Raw genomic sequence first — 23006 nt, forward strand, 5'->3', positions numbered from 1 at the left:
CTGACGCGTGGTTTATTTACTGCAACTTCCTTAATTATTTTGCGGCTGAAACCCTAATCTTCTTTGCTATAAATACTTGGGTGCTTCATTAATTTGAACTCATTAACATAATTTCTTCGTCTTCTTTCTCTTAACTTTCTTTCTCTTCAGTTTTCTTAATTCTCAACTTCCCAAATCTCTTAATCAATCTTCCATAATTCTTCAAACAATGGCTGCAAAGAAAAAATATACCAGGGGCAAATGGTTCCCGCAACTCCTCCTCCTCGTAATCCCGAGGAAGTTTCTTCCAAACTCTACCTGCTTCTTCTACTGCTCCATCTCCCGCAGTAGATAAGTCAAGTGATCCTCCATTGGAGATGATTTCAATATCTCATGGCGCTTTTCAATTCAAGCCTACCAAGGCTTTAAATGAGGATCGCTCCCCGCAAACCGCTTGAAGCCCGAGTTCGAGAAAATTTTGAAGGATAAGGGGATTATCCTCGCGATCTTTGAAGTCTGGATCCCTGAGAATTCTTCTATCAGGGCTGACTGGGCTTAACCTGGTTGGTTTTGCATCCACGACTGGGCCTTCAGAGCAGGTTGTAAGCTTCCTTTTTCTCCTCTTATGGTTGAGGTTATTAAGGAGATTGGTGTTCCCTCTTATCAATTAATGCCGATGGTGTGGAAAGTTGTATGTTCTATTGAGAACCTCTGTAAAAAACACAATGTCTCTTTTTCTCTTGATGATTTGAAGACCTGCTATGCTGTTAAAACAAACAGTCCTGGCCGTATAAGTTTTAAGTTCAGGCCGTCAACTACTCCTCTTCTCGAGCAATTTAGACAAAGGGCCATGATAAGGGTCGGGGTGCATTGGCTATATGTTTGTCAGGACCAATTTTGTGAGTCCTGACTTGGCGTATTTGAATCATGAGGCCTGTGTGGCTGGTGAGTCTTTTGGTTTCTTTCTTTGACCTGCATGTCTTTTCTGTTAGTGAAAGAATGAAAAAATAATAAGTCATACCTTTTATGCGTGCAGTTGACGACTGGGTTATTGAAACTGAGTATCCTACTCCCAATGTTTCTGCTTTCCTTGCTATCCCTCCTTTGGAGAGGTCCTGGCCTCTTTGTTGCGGGGTTGGTCACCTTCCTCCCTGTTTAAAGGCTGACGGGGCTCCCAGGGTGGGTAAAGTGTCAGGGGCTGCTGGTGCTAGTACCTCAGGCTGTAAGTCTATTTTAATTTTTCCTTTCTTTTTACCTGGGCTTTCTGATAATGTTTTGTTTGTATTGCTGATATAGTATTTCGTGTTGCAACTACCAGGTCATCTGTTCGCCTTGCCAGGTTTGGCATGGCTGACCTTTCAGCCAGGCTGGCGAAAATCAAGGAGGAAGGTCCCCATGGGAGTAGGGATACTGTGCCTGTTATAGACTTGACTGAGAAGTCTGATGCTGCCAAGGTCAGTACTGCACCTGCTTCCCCTGCTGAAACAAGTTCAGCAGCCCAGAAAAGGAGGATTGAGGATGTTGACGTTTCTGCCCCGGTCAGGGAGGTGAGAGCCAGGTTGGATAATATGGAGGCTGCTAGGGTGAAAATCAGGGACTATGCAGCTTCTAAATCGGATGTTATGCTCACCCTTGACCCTTTTGAGACTGCTACTCAGGCAGTTGCTTCAGTGGATCATTCGGTCAGCCTCTTGGCTGGTGCCCTGGCTGCTGTGAGGGAGGTGTGTTGGCATTACTTCCATGTATTTTGGTAGTCCTCTATTGTTGTTATAAATTATTCATGCTTTTCTTGTTTTTGACCAGGGTGCTGCAGCCTGTCTCCATAATGCCTATCAGGCTACTTCTTTGATAGCCAGGATTGATCTGATGAGATCAGATTATGATAGGTTGAACTCTGAGCTGGAATTTGCAAGGGCTGGCTTGGCTGCTAAAACTGCTGATTTGACAAAGGTGCAGGCTGAGAGGGATGCTGCTAAGACTGAGGCAGCTTCAAGCACGCGGCTGTTGTAGGAGGCCCTGGATAGGAATGAAGAGCTTACCCGGAGAGGGATGACTTGGAGTTCAAGTTGGATGATGCCTCCCTCTACTTCTACATCAAGAGAAGGGCGGCTGCCATGTCGGAGCCTGTCCAGGCCAGGGAAAAATGGGACCCTGCAGCTGAGATGGCTTTTGCTGCTTCGAAATATCCTGACCTGCAGAATTTGGAAAATGAAGAGGAGGCCGACTCTCCAGGGGAGCAGAACGTTGAGGCTGAGCCGGCTAAAAGTGGGGAGCAGGTTGTTGATGCTACTGCTTCTGAGGAGAAGCAGTAATATTTTGTAATTCTCAGTTGGTATTTTGGCCCATCCAGGGGGGATGTCCCTGGACAGACATTATTTTTATTTTCCTGTTTTGGGTCAGGGAGGCTCTCCCTGGCTTTTATGAATATTTTGGAGCCTTTTCCCCAGGGGGTAAAGGTTTATTAATATAGGCATGATGGCCTTCTTTTGGCTGATTTCACTTCTGTCTTTGCTTGATTTGTGAGTTTCATCCTGTTGGACCTGTCAAATATTTTGTTTGCATGATTTGCGCATTATTCTGGCTAAATAACCTGCACATTTTTGTTTCAATTTTTGTCATGAGTATTTCAACCAAGTATAGTTTTTTGCTATAATGGTTGAAAGGGTGGGAAATCCGGCCTGTTAGGAGGGCTTATGTCCCCTGCCTGGCTGGAGGGCTTGGTATTCGTCCTGTCGATAGGGCATTTTAGACTGATGGTCAAGATAAAACACCCTTGCACCGTCTTGCTGCGTCCAGCCGGTTGTAATCCGTGGCGAAAACCTAGTCGTCCAGGCAATTATTTCATACCGATTGGTCCCGATCACATCATCGATCCGTGGTGGTTACCAACTCGTCAGTACGATTAAGTGCAAAATTTTTGTTTCAGAATATATAGTAGAGTAGCCCTCAATCCTGAATATTTATGCGTGTAATCTTTTATTATGTATATTGTTCAGATTCGAAAAGTAAATAGGCGGGTTAGTTGAATGGTAAAAAATACAGGCAAGTCATATAAAGCATGTAGTTCATCACATAGCACATCGGTTTAGTAGTGATTGAATTTGTACTGATCGTAGCCTGATCTGATCTTTACATATGGAATAGTTTTAAATGAGTTACATTCCAGGATCTTGGGATCATTTCCCCTTCTAGTGTTTGGAGCCTGTATGCTCCTTGTCCAACAATTGAATCAATTAAGTAGGGGCCTTCCCATGTGGGAGCTAGCTTGCTCGATTTCTCCTTTTATTTGGAAATACTTTGTAGGACAAGGTCTCCTTCTTTGAAGACCCCGACCGACGTTTTTATTGTAAGTCCTGGCAACTGCTTGTTGATATGATGCCATCCTGATTTTGGCAGCGTCTCTTAGTTTTTCTGTTAGAACTAAGTTATCTTGCATCAGGTCTTTGTTTGTTTCAACATTGTTTAGGCTGCATCTGGATGTTGGTATCCGTACTTCCACAGGAATGACAGCTTCACAGCCATACACCAGGGAGTAAGGTGTCTGGCCTGTTGCGGTCTTTGGAGTTCTCCTGTCTGCCCATAGTACTAATGGGAGTTCTTCAGCCCATCTGCCTCGTCTTCTTTTCAGCTACTTTTTTAGGCAGCTTATGACTACCTTGTTGCTTGACTCTGCCTGACTATTAGCTTTAGGGTATCCAGGGGTCGATGTTACCAGGTTGATATTCCACTCTTGGCAGAATGCTTGGGTCCTTTTTCCCACGAACTGAGTGTAACACCCCCTCATACCAAGGTACCTTACCAAGGACTACCCTAGCATGAAAGGCTGTTACCATCTCGGTTTCCCGAGGTTAGTATATCAAAGTTACAAATTCCAAACAACATTTATTAAAGTATAAAAGTTAAAGATTACATTATCTCAGACCAACTCAACACCTTCATACCAACATCGTCACAACAATCTCCATACTCCGATGATCAACAGATAACAATAATCACACAACAAACATGTCTTAACAATGAACAGTAAACTGAGTAGGGAAACCCTACCTTTTCGCAATCCGCTACGCTGCAATCAATCATACAAATGCACAACTAGTAACACATCATCACCTACAACAGCGATAATCAACAGTCAACGACATATGATGACCAAAACCCTAAATCCCCAAATTAACCAAATTAGGGTTTGTTAACTTATAAGAATGACAATAGATGAACAAGTATAAGACACTTACTACGGCGATTGACACGAAATGAGATGCTAGAACCCACAATCGACAACCTTTGACTTGGAATTGATGAAGATGATTAGAGGATAATGAACGTAGTTTATGTTTTTGGGGAGAAATGATTTTAGAAACAACGAACGATGATATATAACCTCTAATCATTATAACCCAAAATCGCGGAAATAATACCCGTCAGGCCGGATACTCGGTCAAGTATGGTGTATACTCGGCCGAGTATCCTCTACTCGGTCGAGTATTCACCATACTCGGCCGAGTATTCCTCAGCAGAACCCAAACAAACTACACTCCTGACACTACTCGGCCGAGTAGGCACTACTCGGTCGAGTACTCAGCTTATAAAAATCCGTAGTGTTACAATCTTCCCCCCTTAAAAAGAACTTCGTCCCCGAAGTTCCAACCCAACCTATAAAACATGGACACCTAACACCAGCTCCACTAACCACGCTTACTAGATAACATATCCTCTCGATATTGACTCCATAACATTATCGAATAACCACAAAATAATGTTTCCAATCTTTTCTCACTTCCATAACACTCAATAGCACTCAATACTAAGACAATCCACAAAAGAAGATCAACCATCAAAACGGAATGTTACATTCTACCACTCTTAAAAGGAACTTCGTCCTCGAAGTTTACTCACACTCATCAACATCATCATCCAGCTGCCAAAACTCTCGATCTCATAAATATCATCATCCACTTTTATCAACACTATCGAAAAATTCTCACACTCCTAAACATCGAACTACTACAAGCACAACCATGGCCCTTTAACACTATCAAACACTATATGTACCCATCCATTCCTTATGCTACACTACACTCTACGTCCAATAATATTACGACATGCACAACCCTCAAACGCTCTTTGCCGCATCCTACTCCTCTTAAGACATATGTTACGTCCCCGTAACTCACTAATACTAGATCCTTAGCTATACCTCTCATTATCTTCATCACCACCACATGTGAAAGATACCCGCCTATAATCTAAACACTTATTATTCCTGTATCCAAGGCTCTCTTACTTAAACAGTTCTCATACCTCAACTCATTCTGCACTCCATCTAACCAATACCACACAATCCTAATCATAACAAACACTCTAACTCTTCAACATTACCGCAACACGACATACCTCTCTATATAAGCTATATAAAACTCTTATCGCCGAAAGCATAACTCACGATCCACACTTGTTACATACACTCATACTAGATCCTCAAGTTCCTTTCTTTCATTACCGCAAGACTCATACATAACTGAACACGACACTAATTACCCAACACCCTACACTCACTGTCTCAACAAAGGATGATGAACCACCTGCATATATCAGATCATTACCACACATGTTCTACGAATCACTTGCCATTACCCTGTCTACCAATGCCTCATCTAGAACAAGATAAAAATTATCAGTAACAACCTATCACAATCGTGTCCCACCAACAAATATCACTATACCATGATAACAACGAAAACATATACAACTCTCTTTCATATCATATTCTACCCTCATTCCCAAACTGAAACTGATAAGAAACATCAACAAACAAAAACAACAGTCTTTATGTTCAACCAAAACTCACAAGGAACAGCAGCAAACAAAACAACAATCTATGTTTAACTGGTATGCACTATCGAAAACTCGTATCATAGTCATCTCACCTATTCCACACAACCGGTGACGGCATCGCAACACCGCCACCAAAAGCCGCACCGCAGTGCGAAAATACCCGCATCACAAGAGTAAGTATCGTGCCCGGATCACCACCCGAGGCACAACAACCACATCGATAAACATCACGCCCACATATAATTCCCACAAACACTGACTCAGTATAACTCTCCCGACAAGAGAACTTACTCAAAACTGCTTTACTCGACCATAACACAACATTTTATACGGAATAAACATACAAGAATCTCATGCATATCATCCATACCTTTTCACGGAATATACATGTATCATCAATACACCTACGATTTTAACTATCCATGCCAGACCAATCAAATTATTACCTTTTTAACCTCATTCCATTAGATTGGCGTACCCAACATATATCACAAACATTCATATAACAACTTTATGACTATCACACCATACCGCTTCTCGTGAGGTCAGAACCTCACACAAACATTTATACACATCATAGACCCATAATCACATCCAACTAGTCAACCCTGATCACGTAAGTTACCACCTGTTAAAAGTTACCTCTCACCCGAGCTTAACTCGTACACCCCTCATAACATATTCTCCCATCCGCATAACCATCACCCCCTGCCAAATGTAACCATACCATTAATACTCAACTACTAACAACCGCCTCATATAACCACATCTTATACTCTCTCACAACCATACATATCTATCTGGTCTCTACAAAATCAACCTCATTAGATCAACTAGCTTCCCTAAAGTAACATCATCCTCAACCACTAGTGACAATACTATGGCACCAACATCCTTCATGTGACTACTCTCTTACTATCACTTCTTAATATCACAATCCGTTTTCTCTCTTTGGTTATCATCCCAAATAACGAACATCCAATCCATCAACAAGATTTACCTCAACACTATTCCCAATTCTATCCTTTATCATATCGTTACCTAACTCTCCACCAAAATCTCAGATCGTGCAAACACTCTACAAGCTCCTTATTCCCTTAATACCTCGAAACTCACGGCTAACATGTCGTCCTACTCTCTTATATAATCATTAACTCACACCCTCTAGTGAGACTATCGTACATTTCCTTAATTTCCTACCTTCATGCTCAACTCCGGTCAACTTTCTCTCAACTTACTTCCATCCCTCTTTCCCCCTTTTTACTCAATAATACCAATTAATAATTCATCTCATTTCTCTTTCTACCTAACTTTTAGTAATCTGATTATTTTCCCATAGCTCCACAACTCTAATTCCATTAATTCATATCAATATCTTATCATTCTTCTTATCATTTATCCTCTCTCATCTTGTTTCTCACTCACCCTTGTCACCACCAACTCCACACACTAACAGTTACTCTTCAATTAGTCGTATCTCCCTTTCGTATCTCTAGAAAACCAAAAATTTATCTCATACCGTTAAATCGCCCAAAGAATTACACACTAGGCTAACCTCTTGATATTCCAAATTCTCAAACTTGGTCACTATCTACAAATCCACGTCGCGACATAACTCTATCTCAGTTCACTATATACCCCTCTTCTCCATCCCTCTAAAGCAACCTTTCATTACATATATCCTTAAGTAACACAATGCTAACCGTCTCCCTCTATAAGTCCTTACACATCCCGAAATGTCACTATTCGTATCCCTCATCTCAATCTTTCATTCTCACGTTTCTTTAAACTTACATTACTTTTGCCCATATATACTTACTTTTATATTACTCAGCACACGACTATATCACTCACCACTCTTCACAAAACATGCTATTTACCTCGACTAGCTCATAATTCTTCCCTTTCCCTTTTTTCCACTATTTCTCACAACCACATCAACATATGTCTTCCTTATCCAACACTTATCTCTCATAACCCGGCATTCTCCCTATCATAACATTTGGTAACTTACGTATCATGACCGTCGCATATAAAAGAATACTTTAAGACCCAAAACATACATGTGTATATACCCTACGACTCAAAACAATGTAAAAACATAGCCACCGGCTCAAAACAAAAGTAAGAACATAGCCACCGGCTCAAAACAAAAGTAAGAACATAGCCACCGACTCAAAGTGGCCGCCCAATGAGGTACTCGGTCGAGTACATAACATACTAGGTCGAGTACAAGGTACTCGGTCGAGTAACTATATTACTCGGTCGAGTTTTTGACTCCAGAAGCAAACTCAATTGTCGCAGAAGGATTACTCGGTCGAGTATTGGGAATACTCGGCCGAGTAAACCTTACTCGGTCGAGTATGAGACTACTCGGCCGAGTTCACGACTCCAGACGCTAAACGGTATTATCACAGAGAGATTACTCGGCCGAATATGGAATACTCGGTCGAGTATAAAAGACACTCGGCCGAGTAGGGACTACTCGGTCGAGTATCGCCAGCTTCTCAAGACCGTCCAGTTTTCGTAAAACAGTCATATCTCACTCGTTACTTGGCCATTTTGGGCGTGTGACCTATCGTTAGAATCGTAAGAGAACAAGCTATCACCTCAACTTGGAATTACAGCGATATCATTTCTAGAACTCGACTTATGACAGTTTTAAGACAACCCTTCCGTAATCGTTCTTTCTACAAATCAAGTTTCCTAAGCCAAAACAACTTGAACATACATAAGGCAACAATAACAATTCAAAACCTCTAAAAACCAGTACGTAGTAGAACTTTTATCATACTCACATTAAAATTAAACACGACATTCACATATATAGACGCATGACCTTAATCACATGCTTCTACCAACAATCAAGCATTGACACCATCATGTTCATATGCACATGTACCACTACCATACTTCATGCTCAACATTGTATTAAACAGGTAACATGATCACATTTTTCAGGCTCAATATCAATCAGATACGAATTCACAATTCACCCTTCATATTTTACCATGCTCCAACACTTAACATGCCAACATATTCATGCTCAAAGTTTAACATCAACAATCCTCGATACATCTTTCAACAACTATCACATTCCACTTCTTTCATCATTTAATCCAACCATGTACAAGATTCAAACTATAGATATCAAACACACATAACTCAAACATACAACAGTTTCCCCCCATGTGACCGGCTTGAGATCGTAAGGGCCTTAGTGCGACTCCGGGACGTCTCCCAAGTCTTTGCGGTAGCTCCAAACAACTCTCCCCGGGTTAATTTTATTTAGACTCCCTAAGTTCATTGAGTTCATTAGTTTTAGGTGCCGGAATCGTCGGCTCTGATACCACTTTGTAACACCCCCTCATACCAAGGTACCTTACCAAGGACTACCCTAGCATGAAAGGCTGTTACCATCTCGGTTTCCTGAGGTTAGTATATCAAAGTTACAAATTCCAAACAACATTTATTAAAGTATAAAAGTTAAAGATTACATTATCTCAGACCAACTCAACACCTTCATACCAACATCGTCACAACAATCTCCATACTCCGATGATCAACAGATAACAATAATCACACAACAAACATGTCTTAACAATGAACAGTAAACTGAGTAGGGAAACCCTACCTTTTCGCAATCCGCTACGCTGCAATCAATCATACAAATGCACAACTAGTAACACATCATCACCTACAACAGCGATAATCAACAGTCAACGACATATGATGACCAAAACCCTAAATCCCCAAATTAACCAAATTAGGGTTTGTTAACTTATAAGAATGACAATAGATGAACAAGTATAAGACACTTACTACGGCGATTGACATGAAATGAGATGCTAGAACCCACAATCGACAACCTTTGACTTGGAATTGATGAAGATGATTAGAGGATAATGAACGTAGTTTATGTTTTTGGGGAGAAATGATTTTAGAAACAACGAACGATGATATATAACCTCTAATCATTATAACCCAAAATCGCGGAAATAATACCCGTCAGGCCGGATACTCGGTCAAGTATGGTGTATACTCGGCCGAGTATCCTCTACTCGATCGAGTATTCACCATACTCGGCCGAGTATTCCTCAGCAGAACCCAAACAAACTACACTCCTGACACTACTCGGCCGAGTAGGCTCTACTCGGTCGAGTACTCAGCTTATAAAAATCCGTAGTGTTACACTGAGTTCCATTGTCACATACTATTTCTGATGGGACTCCATATCTGCAAATAATGTTTGTCCTGATGAAGGCTATTACTTCTTTTTCGGTTACTTGCCTGTAAGAGTCAGCCTCAATCCATTTGGAGAAGTAATCAGTCATGGCTAACATGAAGACTTTTTGTCCTGGAGCTACAGGCAATTTTCCTACGATGTCCATGCCCCACTTTATAAATGGCCAGGGCGCGGAAATTGAATGAAGGAGTTCAGATGGCTGATGTATGATTGGTGCATGAATTTGGCAGGTTTCGCATTTTGAAGAATATTCCAGCGTCGCAACCCTCGGTGTAGGCGAGTAGCCTTCCCGAGAACTTTGTTTGCCAGGCTCTTTCCTCCTTTATGGTTGCCACAGTATCCATCATGTATTTCTTGAAGTACTAGTTTGGCTTCGTCGGGCTCCAAGCATCTCGTAGGGTCCACTGCGATCTCTTGAATAGGGTGTTATTGATTATAGCATAAGATGAAGCTCTAATTCTAAAGGCCCTTGCCTCATGTCTTCCCTGAGGTAGTATTCCTCGGAGAAACCAATCATAATAAGGTTTAGTCCAAGAGTTACTGTCCTGATTGACAGGGTTGACCTGCCGAGTTTGCTTTGATGGTCGGCTCTAATAAGTGCACAATTGGTATTTTATCAAAAACAAATGAGGGTAAAGTTTGAACCTAGGCTGGCGAGCATCACTGGTATTCAGGTCTCTAGGTATTTGATCGATATCAAATGAAGGAAATTTAGCGGTAAGGTTTTTTGCATATTCTAAATACGAAATCATTTTTGCATCCTTAGCCGTATAAATTCCTTTTATTTGATTGGCAATTAAGAGTGAATCAGTTTTTACCTTTAGGTTTTGAACACCGAGGTCTAGACATACCTTTAAGACTGCTATTAGGGCTTCATATTCTGCTTCGTTGTTGGTAGCTTTGAACTCACAGCTTACAGCGTGAGCTATTACATCTCCCTGGGGTGATTTAAGTACTAATCCTAACCCTGTCCCCCAGGCATTGGATGCCCCATCTATGAACAAGGTCCATTCTTGTTCTAGGGTTTTATTTTCTAGTTGGTTGACCTCTTTTATTAGGTCTGGTTCTAGGTTAGGGCTGAAGTCAGCCACAAAGTCTGCTAGGGCCTGCGATTTGATCGCGCCCGGTTCAAAGGAGATGTCATATGTGCTAATCAGACCGACCATTTGGCCATCCCGCCCGAAAGTTCGATTTACGCAGATGATTTTATGGGTAAATTGGTCCTGACTATAATTGGGTGACTTTCAAAATAAGGTCTCGGTTTGGTACATGACATTATCAATGCTAAAACATATTTTTCAAGTAGTCCATACCTCAACTCAAAGATCTAGCGTGCTTTTACTTACATAGTAGATCGGATGTTGTCGCCCGTCCTATTCTTTCACCAGATCGCACCGATTCTTGTGTCGGTGATGATAGGTATATCGACAAAGGTTCTCCCTTTTCTCGGTTTAGCCGATGGGTGGAGATGATAAATAGGATTTTAGATCCTGGAAAGCTGCCTCATGCTCGTCCGTCCACTGGAATTGTTTATTTTTCCTGAGTAAGTTATAGAATGTTTTGCATCTTTCAGAAGATCTGGATATAAAGCGGTTCAGGGCAGCTACCCGACCTGTCAATTTTTGGATATCCTTGACAGACTTGGGTGACTGTAGTTCTAGGATGGCCTTTATCTGTTCAGGGCTTGCTTCTATGCCTCTCTTTGTGACCATATATCCAAGAAATTTGCCTGCAGAGACCCCAAAGTGGCACTTTGCAGGGTTCAGCTTCATGTTATATTTTTCTAATATCTCAAATGCTATTTCTAGGTGCTTCACATGATCTGCATTCTTGGATTTCACCACCATGTCATCTATGTATACTTCCATGATGTCACCTATCTAGTCTTTAAACATCATGTTGACCAGGCGCTGGTACGTTGCCCCTACATTCTGCAGGCCGAAAGGCATTGCAGTGTAACAGTATATGCCTCGGTCTGTAATGAATGCAGTACTCTCCTGGTCGGCAGGGTGCATCTTTATTTGATTGAATCCGCTGGAAGCATCCATGAATGTCAACATTTCGTGACCTGTTGTTGCGTCTACCATGGCATCAATATGAGGCAGGGGGAATGGATCTTTAGGGCAAGCTTTGTTCAGGTCAGTGTAGTCTACACAGACTCTCCACTTTCCATTCTTTTTCTCGCACAACAACTACGTTAGCCACCACTCAGGGGTACATTACTTCCCCGATCATCCCCATATCCAAGAGTTTTTCTACTTCTTCATTTATTATGGTGTTTCTTTCACCGCAAATTTGCGCCTTTTCTCGCGCATAGGCTTAAAAGATGGGTCAACATTGAGCTTATGAGTAATAATATCAAGCACTAATTCCAAAGTATCAAAATGTGACCAAGCAAACCAAGATGATTTATTTTTAAGGAATTTTACCAGTTCAGGCCTGACATTATCTGGTGCGTTAGATCCTATTAAAACATACCTGTCAGGGTACTCAGGGTCTAGAATTACCTGATCTGTTTCCATTCTGGTGCTACATACGTGCTCCCGACAGTCTTTCAGAATTGCTATGCCGGGGACTTACCTCGCCTTGGAAGGCTTCAAGGCTGTTGTGTAGCACTCCTGGGCTGTCTTGTGATCCCCTTTGATTGTGGCTGTTGGAGCTGTGTCCTCCAGTTAGTGCGGATAACGTCATTGCACATACACTTGTACGGACAAGTGGGAGCTTGTTGGGGCTGGTGTCCTTTACAGTTAGTGCAAGGACTTATAAATCTCTAAAAGGATCAAAGGGTATACTTTTGTATTATAATCAGTTGGTCCACGTTTATCAATAACGGTTGGCTTGCTCGATAAGTTTGACGTTATTGTCATACAGATGGCGGTGATCAACTGGTCCCTAAAAGTCACACCTATAGGATACGTTTGAGAGATGTGACGGTATGAAAATACAGTCATGTTGATGCTAAAGTTGACTAAGCGATTAGTCGAGTCATTGACTAATAATTAGTCAAACGCGATGTTGAGATAATTATTTAATTCGATTAAATAATAATGGCTAAAACGAATTAAACAAGAATTCGTAAATTAAATATAAACGATTATATTTAAATTGATGTATATTGAATTAATTATACAATATCGTCTTTGTCGGACATGTATTAATATTTCAACTAATCCGTGTTATTAGTTGATGTTTTAATAAACGATAACCGATGACGATTTATAATAAAAGCGTGTCATATACATTTAGCATTTTTCGAGCCGGACCACGAGTTAAAATTAAGAGGAAGTGGAAGCCCACTTCCCCATGAGAGCTCATGGTTGGCCGAGCAACAAAAGGAGAGCCTTCACTCCTTTTGTAACCTAATTCATTTTGAAAACAAAATTAGGGTTTTGAAGAGTATTTTTCTCTCAAAAACCTAGATCTCACATCTAAGGAAAACTCACACAACAATTCTCTCAATATTGCAAGGCAATTAGAGAATACATTTCTAGCACAAGGGCATAGTCTCAGACGGTCTTGGGTGTATCGATTAGGAGGAAATCTACTTTGATTTCTGTTCTTAGGCCGCATCTCAAAGGACCCGAGGTTATTTCTTATGCTTTATCGTTTCTTTGTTGTTTTCGTTTATGACAATAAATTGCATATTAAATTTACGTTATAGTCCTATAATTTAAGGGTTTTATACGGATATTACCCCACAAGTGGTATCAGAGCGAGGCCACGTAAATTTTTCTATGTGATTTTCATCAAACGATTTTGAAACGGTGATTTTTGCTTTGAAAAAAAAAACGTTCGGCCGTACTGTTTTTACACGGCCTGTTTTTTTTTCATTGGAAACCGTGCCATGTATACACGGTTGTTGTTGTTTTTGTTGCATTGAAAACCGTGCGGCAGCAGCTATTTTTTTTGTCTCGGTATTATTTTTTTTGTCTTTGCTGTTTTTTTTGTCTAGTAAACCGTGCTATACGGTTTATGTATGATCAGACGATCTTTTGTTTTCAATCGTTCTTTGCATATTGTTATTTTAATCGATAATTATTGCAATATGTTAAAGTTGTATCAATTGTAAATTCATTTCTATACGGATTAGGTGAAATTGCAATTGGTTTTTATCAAATCGATATTGTTTTGTTTGTTGAGGCTCTCGTTTTTTTTAGAGCCGCTGTTTTTTTTTTGGCTCTCGGCATCAGCTGTAAAAAAAAAAAAAAAAAAGGTACTGTTCACGGTCCTGCCGTGAAGAAAAGAAAAAAAAAATTTGAGTTTTATTTTTTTTTCGGCCAATTTTTGCATAATACGGCTTTATGCATTCGCTTGTTAGTGAAACGGTTCACTCACGTACCATTTAGTTATTTTAAAGCGATTTAAAGTAACGGATTGTAATGAATTAAAATTAAGTTGATTAAAGCGGTTTTGTCACATAATTTTAATTATTAAAGGTGGTTTGGATAAATTTAACATAATTACGGAATTATGTCACGAATAAATTTTATTTTTAGTTGATGCATTTTATTTATCGTTATTTTGAATGCCTTGAATGTTTAAATTACGTATTTAATTTTTACAAACGGTTGTAACTTAGTGTGGCCTTAGTAGAACGTGTTACCGTAATGATGGAACACGGTCTTGGTTGTATTTTGAGATCTCGTATCTCCATTTTATTTTTTTTCTTGTAATTACAGTTTTTATTTAGAATGTAAATAGGTTTATATTTTGTAAATTTTAATTGTAATTTTGAGAAGACCAAAGATGGAGACCGGATGCTCACTCCCGCTGCATGAAAGAGATGGAACATCAAGACAAGCTTCTCGGGTCCAACGGTGGATTCCAAAGTTGTATTATGTTCTTTTTACTAGGGTAGGCCACACTAGGAATTTTTATTTACGTTTTGCATTCTTTTATTTATTTTATCGTAACGATAGATTGCATCATATTCCGCCTAAAACCAAACCACCTAATAATTGCATGAAAACTGACTCATATAGAGGTCACGCGTTAGTTTTTTTTTTTTGACATTCTTATGTCACACGATCAATTTAAGCCATCACCTAAGTTAATTCATTCACGTAATGCTAGTTATTCGTTCACTTAAAATGAATTAAAACTAAGTTGATGGGATCTTCCTCGTATAACCAAAAATTGAGAATAGTCTTTATAGGTCAAACTCCAATGAATCCCTTCTTCGTCGGTAGGCATAATATGATTTATTTTATCTCAACACTATGGTCACTCGTACGATCCTGTGATTATGGTGGACTATAGATAGGATTTACGGAAATCTATCGACCAAGAGTTCTTACGGAAGAACTAGCTAAACAGTTGGCTTATCAATATACGGAAATTGAGTCTTGGGATCACTTGTATTATTCTTGAGGGAGATCAATTATGCAAGTGCAATGAGTCTACACGATTAAAATGAATTTTAAATAGACTTAAATCACCTCGATGAGTTGCTTATTTCGTTTTGTTTTTCCTTTCTTTTTCAAAGGTAGATAACGATAATTTAAACTCGCTAATAACATAATGGTCTGGCCGTGCTTTGACGACCCAATGCCAAGTGTCACATTGGACCGAGAGTCCCGGCTTCGGATCTTCATGAATCGGATGAATCGGTCTACTCGATCAAGAATGATGGATCAAACTTCGCGGACGGGAGGCGGATTACGGAATCTTTTCCGCCGCGACGGAAGCTCAAATATCTGATCGAGCCCATCCCGCCAAACCCAGGCCCCACGGGCCGGAATTAACGAGATCGACAAGTATAATGATTTCGCCATGGAAGCAGGTGCGGTAAAGAACGTACTCATTTTTGCAATGGAACCCAATTTGCAGAAACGCTTCATAGCCCAAGGTGCGAACAAGATTTTCACCACGCTCACCAAGGAATTCTCGAAAGCACCGAGAATCGTGACCTATGAGCATACCACTCGCTTCTTTGATGCGAGACTCCAGAAGGGCCAACCGGTTAGCCCACACATTCTCAGCATGATTGAGAATGTCGAGAAACTGGAGGCGCTTGATTGTAAAATCAGCGAGAACATCGTGATTGACCGCATGCTTCATTCACTCCACGATGGTTTTGCGCTCTTTAGAGCGAATTACTATATGAATGATTTGAAGAAAAGTCCTCATGAACTACACTCCCTTATCGTACAGACCGAGAAGGACATGAAGTTCAGTGGGAGCCTGAAACAAGATGTTCTCGTTGTGTCAAACAAGGGCAAGGGAAAGGGCAAAGTTCAGCCAGGCCTAGCAGTCGGTAAACCGAAGTTTAAGAAGTCGGGATCAGGTAAGAGTGGGCCTGGTGAGTCGAGCAACTCATCAGGCGCGACAAAGAGCAAGACCGATAACATGGAATGCCATCATTGCCACAAGACTGGGCATTGGAGGCGTACATGTCCTGTTTACCATGAGGACATAAAAGCAGGTCGCGTTAAACCTGTTGGTATGTCTTCTTCCTCTTCTACATTTATTCATATGATTGAGATTAACCACGCAAGTTACGGAACTTGGGTACTAGATACTGGTTGTGGTTCTCATCTGTGTAATCATGTGCAGGGGCTCCGAAACATCGAACCCCTCGTAAAGGGAGAGGTGGACCTGCGTGTCGGGAATGGAACACGAGTGGCTGCCGTCTCGAGGGGAACATACGTGATCCAGCTTCCTAGCGGATTTGAGTTATATTTATATAACTGCTATTATGTACCCAGTCTTTCTAAAAACATTATTTCAGTTTCTGCACTTGACAAACTTGGTTTTTCATTTGTAATAGAGAATAATACTTCCATTTTCTCATTACACGATATGATTTATGGCAAGGCGCCTCCATGAACGGAATTTATGTTTTAGATCAGACCACCGAAATATTACACGTAATGAATAAGAAGTTAAAGGTTGGTGACAAAGATCAAACATACCTATGGCACTGCCGTATGGGACACATTAATGAGAAACGCGTGAAACAGCTCATAAAGAATGGAGCTATCTCGGCCTTTGATTTTCAATCATTTGGCACGTGTGAATCATGTCTCATTGGTAAGATGACTCGAATTTCCTTCAAAGGTGTTGGAATGCGCGCTGCTGACCTATTAGGACTCATACATACGGATGTGTGTGGACCTATGTCAATCACCGCACGAGAAGGCTATAGGTATTTCATCACTTTCATGGACGATTTAAGTAGATATGGCTATGTCTACTTAATGAAGCACAAAAGTGAATCCTTTGAGAAATTCAAGGAATACCGAATCGGGTACGTAACCTCATCGGGTAGAAAGATTAAAACACTACGATCAGACCGTGGTGGCGAGTATCTTTCTCACGATTTTGATCAACACCTCAAAGACTCGTGGGATTGCCTTACGCTTAACTCCACCGAACACCTCGGTTGAATGGTGTGTCCGAACGGAGAAATCGAACACTACTTGATATGGTTCGATCCATGATGAGTCACACCGTGTTGCCCGACTCATTGTGGGGTTATGCTCTTCTGTCACCGCTCTAATACTTAACCAAGTCCGTCTAAAGTCGTGACAAGACTTCATATGAACTGTGGAAGGGAACGGTCCCTAACTTGTCCTTTATACGGGTTTGGGGCTGCGAGGCTTATGTCAAGTGGAGACACGAGGATAAGCTCGGCCCGCGATCGGTCAAGACATACTTTATAAGTTATCCTAAAGGAACACTTGGTCATTACTTTTATTCGCCAACCGAACAACGTGTATTTGTTGCGGCTAGTGCGACATTCTTAGAGAAGGAATTTCTGGAGATTGCAAAGAGTGATAGAACTTTCGAGCTGTCGGAGGTTCCAGAACCAAATACCGAGCAACCATTGGAGGAACCAATTCCTTCAATCCCGGCTGCGGTGAATATTCCTGAGGAACCTAGGAGGTCGAGAAGAGTCTCTCCGAGATGGACTCCATGTATGAGAACAACATATGGGATCTTGTTGACTTACCTGCTAAGGTTCGTCCCCTTCAATGCAAATGGCTTTACAAGATAAAGCATTTTGTGGAAGGTCAACAAGATATCTATAAAGCATGACTAGTTGCTAAAGGTTTCACCCAAGTGCCAGGTTTGCACTACGATGAAATATTTGCACCCGTAGTCATGTTGCGTTCCATTCGGATTATCTTAGCGATTGCCGCTTTTCATGACTATGAAATTTGGCAGATGGATGTGAAAACCGCCTTCTTAAACGGTTATTTGGAGGAAGAGTTGTACATGGTACAACCCGAAGGTTTCATCGATCCTGAACATCCTAATAAAGTGTGCAAGCTTAAGCATTCCATTTATGGACTTAAGCAAGCATCTCGGAGTTGGAATCATTGCTTCGACCAAGTGATAAAAGAAAATGGATTTACTCGATCGGTCGAGGAACCATGTCTATATATCAAGTCGAGGGGGAGCAAGATTGTCTTCCTAATATTGTATGTCGATGACATACTCCTGATTGGGAATGACATACCTCTCTTAACTTCGGTAAAAGTATGGTTGAAGAACCATTCCCAGATGAAAGATCTGGGTGAGGCACAAAGAATTTTGGGCATCCGTATCTATCGAGATAGATCACGTCGGATGTTATCTCTCGCCAGAGTCTTATATAGACAAGATACTAGAGAGATTCAGCATGACTAACTCCAAAAAGGGGTTTCTTCCTATGGCTCCAGGGGTGCATTTGAGCAAGTCTCAGGCACCAGAGACACCGGAAGAGAAAGAGCGCATGACACGGATTCCTTATGCCTCGGCTATAGGATCAATCATGTATGCCATGATATGCACACGTCCGGACGTGGCATATGCATTGAGTATGACAAGTCGATTCCAACAAAGATCCAGGTGAATCACATTGGATGGTCACAAGAACATTCTTAAGTACCTACGGAGGACTAAAGATTGGGCATTGACTTATGGAGGCGATCAAAAGCTATGCGCAACCGGTTACGCAGATGCTAGCTTCCAAACGGATCGAGATGACTCGAAATCTCAGTCTGGATTCGTTTTTACTCTTAATGGCGCCGCAGTCAGCTGGAAGAGTTCCAAACAAAGTGTTACAGCAGATTCTACGACTGAGTCCGAGTACTATGCCGCGTCTGAAGTTGCAAAGGAAGCGATATGGATGCGTCAATTCTTACAAGGACTATCTGTAGTGCCTAGTTCGAATGACCCGATCACCATCTATTGTGACAATAGAGATGCCATCTTCCAAGCTAAGGAGCCTAAGTCTAGCAACAAGTCTAGACATGTAAAACGGAAAGCTCATCTAATCCGAGATTACGTGGAGCAAAAGGAAGTAGTGATAGAAAAGATTGCTACAGATGATAATATAGCAGATCCTCTAACTAAACCATTACGACAAGATAAGCATGAAGGGCATGTTAATTCCATGGGAATTAAACGTGTTCCTGAGTTGTAGTACTCTTTTATGGATTAGATTCATTCTCTTTTGTACTCTATACGACATCATCGTTTTGATATTTATATATTTTGTTTTTCATGTGGATTTGTACGACAATTTTGAACACCACAAAGTGAACTGAACAAACATTATATTTTTGGTCCTTAATTGCCCACGTGAGCTGATAACTCAAGGTAATTATTTTGTGACGTTGGTTGATGGTGGGCTCAACGAGCCATAAGTCAAAAGGTTGACTGACCAATCACAGAGGCGATTTATACGGATATTTCATAGGACACAATTGTGACATCGACGTGGAGTCCTAAATGTTTTATAACATTTGGTGCCAGGTCGTGGATAGGACCTCCATGGTGATCCTAAGAGTCGATTCTTTTGACTATCGACTGTCTCTTGAGACTAAGGCAGATTTTGGGTGACTTTGGTTTCTTTTTCACGGTCATCCGTAACAGGGGGCCAAGTAGATTTTTTCTGGGTCATTTCATGCTGTGCTTAGATCGGAAGGAGTCGAGTTGAAGGAAATATTCAGCCTTTATCGGTACTCGATATTTCTCGGGGCCACTCGAGGAGTCAGAATCGAAATGCATGGCCATGCTCGAATACGAATTCGTTTTATCAGTTGAGTTACTCTCTAGTCGGGGAAACCACTCTTGATACAGATCGATTGTAAAATACGACCTTTGCGGATCCGGATCTGCAAATTGTTTTACATTGAGTGGGAGAAATTTTAAATGAATATGAGAATCGGTTATCGCACATACACTTGTACGGACAAGTGGGAGTTTGTTGAGCTTGTGTCCTCCAAGTTAGTGCGGATAACGTCATTGCACATACACTTGTACGGACAAGTGGGAGCTTGTTGGGGCTGGTGTCCTTTACAGTTAGTGCAAGGACTTATAAATATCTAAAAGGATCAAAGGGTATACTTTTGTATTATAATCAGTTGGTCCACGTTTATCAATAACGGTTGGCTTGCTAGATAAGTTTGACGTTATTGTCATACAGATGGCGGTGATCAACTGGTCCCTAAAAGTCACACCTATAGGATACGTTTGAGAGATGTGACGGTATGAAAATACAAATATGTTGATGCCAAAGTTGACTAAGCGATTAGTAGTCGGAGTCATTGACTAATAATTAGTCAAACGCGATGTTGTGATAATTATTTAATCCAGATTAAATAATAATGGCTAAAACGAATTAAACAGTTAATTCGTAAATTAAATATAAACGATTATATTTAAATTGATGTATATTGAATTAATTATACAATATCGTCTTTGTCGGACATGTATTAATATTTCAACTAATCCGTGTTATTAGTTGATGTTTTAATAACCGATAACCGATGACGATTTATAATAAAAGCGTGTCATATACATTTAGCATTTTTCGAGCCGGACCACGAGTTAAAATTAAGAGGAAGTGGAAGCCCACTTCCCCATGAGAGCTCACGGTTGGCCGAGCAACAAAAGGAGAGCCTTCTCTCCTTTTGTAACCTAATTCATTTTGAAAACAAAATTAGGGTTTTGAAGAGTATTTTTCTCTCAAAAACCTAGATCTCACATCTAAGGAAAACTCACACAACAATTCTCTCAATATTGCAAGGCAATTAGAGAATACATTTCTAGCACAAGGGCATAGTCTCAGACGGTCTTGGGTGTATCGATTAGGAGGAAATCTACTTTGATTTCTGTTCTTAGGCCGCATCTCAAAGGACCCGAGGTTATTTCTTATGCTTTATCGTTTCTTTGTTGTTTTCGTTTATGACAATAAATTGCATATTAAATTTACGTTATAGTCCTATAATTTAAGAGTTTTATACGGATATTACCCCACAGTTGCTATGCCCCAGTCTGTTGGTATCTTGATGCACTGGTGATAGGTTGATGGTACGGGCTTGACATTGTGAATCCAGGGTCTGCCCAGGATGGCGTTGTAGGATGACAAGCAGTCAAGGACCCCAAACTTTTCATAGGATGAGACTCCCTCCACATAGGCTGGGAGGTGGATATCTCCTAGAGTGCTCCTGGTTTCACCAATGAACCCTACTAGGACGCTGGATTTTTTGGTGATTTGATCCTCGTTTATCTTCATGGCTTTCAGTACGTCAAGCATGATCAGGTTTACTGAGCTGCCTCCATCTACCAGGATCTTTCTTACTATGGCTGTTCCAATCTGCATAGAAATGACCAGGCCATCGTGATGAACATCAGGGATGCCCACCAGGTCGCAATCATTGAAAGTGATTTTTGGAATAGGATCCAGCTTGCAGGGTGACACGGTCCTCGGTGTCCTGGCTATCTTTTTTGCCGCTGAGCTTGTCAGGCCACAAATCTCTGAACCGCCTGATATGAATTTTACTTCATAGAGTGGTGGTGGTGGAGGGAGGCTGCGATCCTGCTTGTGCTCCTGATTTTCTTTATCCTGGTTTGCATTCCTGCCTTTTGACTTGATCAGGTCTTTTAAGTATCCTGATTTCAGCAGGTAGGCCACATCCTTCCTCAGAGTGAAATAATCATCCGTGGTGTATCCAATATCCATGTGGAATTCGTACCATTTTGAATTGTCTCTTCTGGGATTTGGATTTTCTATCTTCCTGGGCCATCTAACAGCTGTTCCCATGTTGTCAAGCCTCTGGATCAATCCTGCAGTATCAACACAAAAGTTATGTTCGGAGATAGGTGGATAAACCTTAGCCTTACCTTGATATTCATGAGTCAGGTTGACTTCTGACTGATCTAGCCTGGAATATGGAGTAGGTCTGTAATTGTTCCCTCTGTTGCTTTTCCTATTGCTTTTTTCATGATCCCTTGGTCCAGTAGGTGATCCAAGCTTGTAGCTTTTATCTTCTTCCAGCCTGATGAAGGCAAGGGTCTTGGCCTGAACATCTTCGAAGGTGTGGCAGGGATACTTAGTGAGTTCACTGTATAAGTCACTATGTGGTAGTAACCCCTGTCTAAATGCCTCCACTGCTGTTCCAACGTCACATCTGCGTATAGATACTTTTTCTTTGTTGAACCTTGCAAGGAATGTCCTGATAGTTTCATCGGGCTTCTGTGTAACTCGGTAAAGGTCACTGGATCGTTTCTCCAACTCCCTGCTACTTGCGAACCGCTGGTTGAAACTGTTAATCAGGTTGGCAAAGGAATGGAAACTGCCAGTAGGCTGGTTGATGTACCATTGCAGGCCAGGGCCAGTTAGGGTCGTTCCAAACACCTTGCACATACAAACTTGTCTGAACTCGCTAGGAATGGATGCAGCCAACATCTTCTGCTTGTAAAGAGCCACATGATTTTGTGGATCCGTGGTTCCATCATAGACCCTCATGGATGGAATTGTGAACTTCTTTGGTAGGTCTACTTTGGCTATTTCATCTATGAAGGGTGAATCGGATAGCCCAAAAGGGGCGCTTCTTCCATACTTGGCGGTACTCCTGGTATCTTGTCAAATTTTTCATTGAGTTTCTTGATCTCCTGAACTACTGCCATCATGATAGCCGCTGCAGATTCATCAGGTTTATCATCATTTTTC

Source organism: Silene latifolia, chromosome Y (assembly GCF_048544455.1).
Source record: "Silene latifolia isolate original U9 population chromosome Y, ASM4854445v1, whole genome shotgun sequence".
NCBI lineage: Eukaryota > Viridiplantae > Streptophyta > Magnoliopsida > Caryophyllales > Caryophyllaceae > Silene > Silene latifolia.